Source organism: Myxine glutinosa, chromosome 5 (genome assembly GCF_964187855.1).
Source record: "Myxine glutinosa chromosome 5, kmMyxGlut1.1, whole genome shotgun sequence".
NCBI lineage: Eukaryota > Metazoa > Chordata > Myxini > Myxiniformes > Myxinidae > Myxine > Myxine glutinosa.
Genome location: NC_136265.1, coordinates 25105396 through 25109895, shown reverse-complemented (window position 1 = coordinate 25109895; position 4500 = coordinate 25105396). Strand labels below are relative to the sequence as shown.

Genomic DNA, 4500 nt, shown 5'->3' with positions numbered 1-4500 from the left:
ATCATCTTTCGCAATTCTTCATTTGTCTTCCTCTCTCTCTCTCAACGATACTCCACACATCCACCGAACCATTCGCATTTCCACCCTTTCCAGCCTCAAATAAATCCCCCAGCCCAGAAACCACCAATCTATGGTACAGAAAATAATTATTGATCAAAATGTGATCGAGACACGACGAGATTCACATTCATTTCCGAAAAGGATTTTCCATTTCAAATGAGAGCACAATTAATGTCACGACATTCTGAAAGGTGATTTTCTTTACTTACACTTCATGTGAAACCAATTCAGAAGAACGCTTCTTCTTCTTTTCACATCTGAACTTTTGTCTACGTTGGAAAAAGATTGAAAAGTCAATTTCTAGTACATTTTCGGAGGAAGATATCCAAAAACAAGTTTTAAAAAAAGCGAAGAGGAGAGAAAGAAAAATATTTACTTCAAACTCTTCCAAATAGTTTTCTTCTTCTTCTTTTGTGACGTGTCTGATGGTGAGTTGTTCAGACCCACCTTTTCAGAATTAGTCGTTTGAAACATCGTTGATTCCCTGTAAAAGAACAGTTTTCTTTCATCCGCAACTTAATACAGATGTGATAAAGCAGAAAACATGAACACATTCTCCATTTCAACAAATCTGTTCTTTCATTAACAGACGCCACAATGCCACGAACACATAACATCACGTGTTAACACCACACAACACCACGTGAAATAAAACTGGAATAGCACTCGCTGGAGCACATACCTTAACAGGTGAACAGTTTACGTTTTGTATCCCACTGATAGGTCGGATCTGGATTCGGACCTTAACCAAAAACGAATCGGCTTGTTCTTGCCACTTTCTTAACTCGTACACAAAGTTTTGTCACAAGAAATCCACAACTTTTTGAAATATCGTGCTGTATATCGATTTTGGCCCAATCACTCATTGGTGAAGAATTACATAGAGAATTTTAAAAATCTCATATCCGGATTCACATCTCCACCAAAATATAATCATTTCGTCCTTGACCAACCCAATCTTGACCCAACCTGTCCACCAAGTTTCGTCAGAATCCGTCCACAATTTTATGAAATATCTTGCGATACTGTATGTCGTTTTTTGCCCTGTCTCTCAAAAATGAAGAATCATTTCAAAAAATTCTCAGATCCAGATCCAGACACAAGCACAAGTTCTCAAACTCCACCTCCCACCCACAAGCCCTCAACCTCCACCTCCCAACCCCTAGTCCTCAACCTCCACATCCCAACCACATGTCCTCAACCTCCACATCCCAACCACATGTCCTCAACCTCCACATCCCAACCAAATGTCCTCAACCTCCACCTTCCAACCCCAAGTCCTCAACCTCCACCTCCCACCCACAAGCCCTCAACCTCCACCTCCCAACCCCTAGTCCTCAACCTCCACCTCCCAACCCCTAGTCCTCAAACTCCACCTCCCACCCACATGTCCTCAAACTCCACCTCCCACCCACATGTCCTCAACCTCCACCTCCCACCCACATGTCCTCAACCTCCACCTCCACCTCCCAACCACATGTCCTCAACCTCCACCTCCCAACCCCTAGTCCTCAACCTCCACCTCCCAACCACATGTCCTCAAACTCCACCTCCCACCCACATGTCCTCAACCTCCACCTCCACCTCCCAACCACATGTCCTCAACCTCCACCTCCCAACCCCTAGTCCTCAACCTCCACCTCCCACCCACATGTCCTCAACCTCCACCTCCACCTCCCAACCACATGTCCTCAACCTCCACCTCCCAACCCCTAGTCCTCAACCTCCACCTCCGAACCCCTAGTCCTCAACCTCCACCTTCCAACCACAAGTCCTCAACCTACACCTCCCAACCACAAGTCCTCAACCAACACCTCCCAACCCCAAGTTCTAAACCTCCACCTCCCAACCACAAGTCCTCAACCTCCACCTCCACCTCCACCTCCAACCACAAGTCCTCAACCTCCACCTCCCAACACCACGTCTTCACGCACCCACTCCCAACCCAAAGGCGTCAATCCCTTCTCCACAACAAGCCTTCAGACCCCCTTCTCACCCGGCACGGTCACCGATCTCACTCACAATCCCATGAGATGTGCAGAAAAGATAAGTACTGCACCAATGTACAATCTAAAACAAATTATCTTCTTCCTGTTGTACATTCACGCACATCGTTAAAATTCAGGAATGATCGATGAAAAATTTCCAATAACATGCATTTAAGCCATGAGAGAATGCCACAGTTATTTGGGCAGTGTATGAGTCAACAGACCGCTTGCTGCCTCATGACTGAGGCCGATTTTCACGAAGCCAGTGACACTGACACCGATCAGCTCAAAATCCTTTGGACTGGTCGCATTGGTCGTGTTACAATTAAGGGGAGACTAAAAGGAAGGGTGAATATGACAGCTCTGAGCCATCTTTGGCTTGGCTTCGCAGAAATCCCCAACGTACAACACAAACAGGCATTTTAAGGCCATTTCCCCTGCTGGAGCGGGATTAGCCTTGCGGGCCCCATGACAATCTTCTCCATTTTGCCCTATTTTCTGCATCTCCCCTTGTTAACCCTCTTGCCCGCATTTATTCCTCCACCACTTTTAGCCAAGTCTTTCTCAGTCTTCCTCGTCCTCTACTTCCTTCTACATTCATTTCCATCACTCTTCTCAACCAGTCACTTTCATCCTTCCTCAACATATGACAAAACCATCTCAACCTCTTCCTCTTCACAGCATCAACCACAGGCTCTATTCCCATCATCTTTCGCAATTCATCATTTGTCTTCCTTTCTCTCAACGATACTCCCTCCACACATCCACCGAACCATTCGCATTTCCACCCTTTCCAGCCTTAAATAAACCCCCCAGCCCAGAAACCACCAATCTATGGTACAGAAAATAATTATGGATCAAAATGTGATCGAGACACGACAAGATTCACATTCATTTCCGAAAAGGATTTTCCATTTCAAATGAGAGCACAATTAGTCACGAAATTCTGAAAGGTGATTTTCTTTACTTACACTTCATGTGAAACCTCTTCAGAAGAACGCTTCTTCTTCTTCTTTTCTCTCCTGAACTTTTGTCTACGTTGGAAAAAGATTGAAAAGTCAATTTCTAGTACATTTTCGGAGGAAGATATCCAAAAACAAGTTTTTAAAAAGCGAAGAGGAGGGAAAGAAAATTATTTACTTCAAAGTCTTCCAAAAAGTTTTCTTCTTCTTCTTTTGTGACGTGTCTGGTGGTGAGTTGTTCAGACCCACATTTTCAGAATTAGTCGTTTGAAACATCGTTGATTCCCTGAAAAAGAACAGTTTTCTTTCATCCGCAACTTAATACAGATGTGCTAAACCAGAAAACATGAATACATTCTCCATTTCAACAAATCTGTTCTTTCATTAACAGACGCCACAATGCCACGAACACATAACACCACGTGTTAACACCACACATAACACCACGCGTTAACACCACACATAACACCATGCTTTTTCACGAGCCTCGATTCAGTATACAAAAAAAAAAACGAACCACCCCAAACCCTTTTCCACCAACCTCTCACAATCCCCTATCAACCGTTACCCGAGCTAACAATACCCAAAACCCCAACACCCGCCCCCCTCTCCACCATCCCCCATCAACCATCACCTTAGCTACCCAACCCCAACCCTTGCGCCCCTCTCCACCATTTCCTCACAATCCCCCATCAACCATCACCTTAGCTACCCAACCCCAACCCTTGCGCCCCTCTCCACCATTTCCTCACAATCCCCCATCAACCATCCCCCTAGCTACCCAACTCCAACCCCAATCCCCCCCCCCCCCTTAATCATCCCCAATCAATATCGGAATCCAAGCTCGCAATGTGCCGTTTCTCTTCTCTGTGTTCCGTCGCCGGCAAGAACATCGCGAGTTCACAATGTGACGTCACTGGAAGTCTCAAAAATCGACAGTCTCGGGTTTTTTCGGCACTTTGTGATTGGGAAATAAAAAATGCCTTCAAATTAGCCCGAGATTAATGATTGCCAACGGTGTTTCAGGAAGAAAGAAAAAATTGCGTTTGGGTTTCCCTTTCAGGGTCTTCAGGATCTTTTCAGTCTTTTGGGTCCTCTGGGTCTTTTGGGTCCTCTCGGTGATGAGGTGGGGGGGCGGGGGGGGAGTGAGGGCCTTTTGGGGGTCCTCTGGGTACTTCAGGTAAAGAATTTCAAGTTATAATTTGTGGATGGAGTCATGTCAGCTGTCCAACCAATGGGGGAAGAGCGGACATGTATGCATACATGCATACATACATATACATGCATACATGCTAACATGCATACAAACATGCATACATACATGCATACATACATGCATACATGCTAACATGCATATAAACATACAAACATACATGCATACATTCTAGCATGCATACAAACATACATACATACATACATGATTACATGCATACAAACATACGAACACTTTTTTTGTTTTGTTTTGTATACAAGATCGAGGCTCGTGAAAG

The 4500-nt window shown here is 44.9% G+C and overlaps 1 long non-coding RNA gene across 1 annotated transcript; it reads right to left on the bottom strand.

The window, feature by feature from the left end:
- Positions 1-283: 283 nt before the first annotated feature.
- On the bottom strand, positions 284-3049 carry LOC144892003 (uncharacterized). Its single transcript, XR_013623325.1, has 3 exons — positions 3020-3049; positions 437-544; positions 284-329 (listed from the first exon to the last, which is right to left on the bottom strand). It is a non-coding gene; the product is annotated as an uncharacterized LOC144892003 (long non-coding RNA).
- Positions 3050-4500: the final 1451 nt, after the last annotated feature.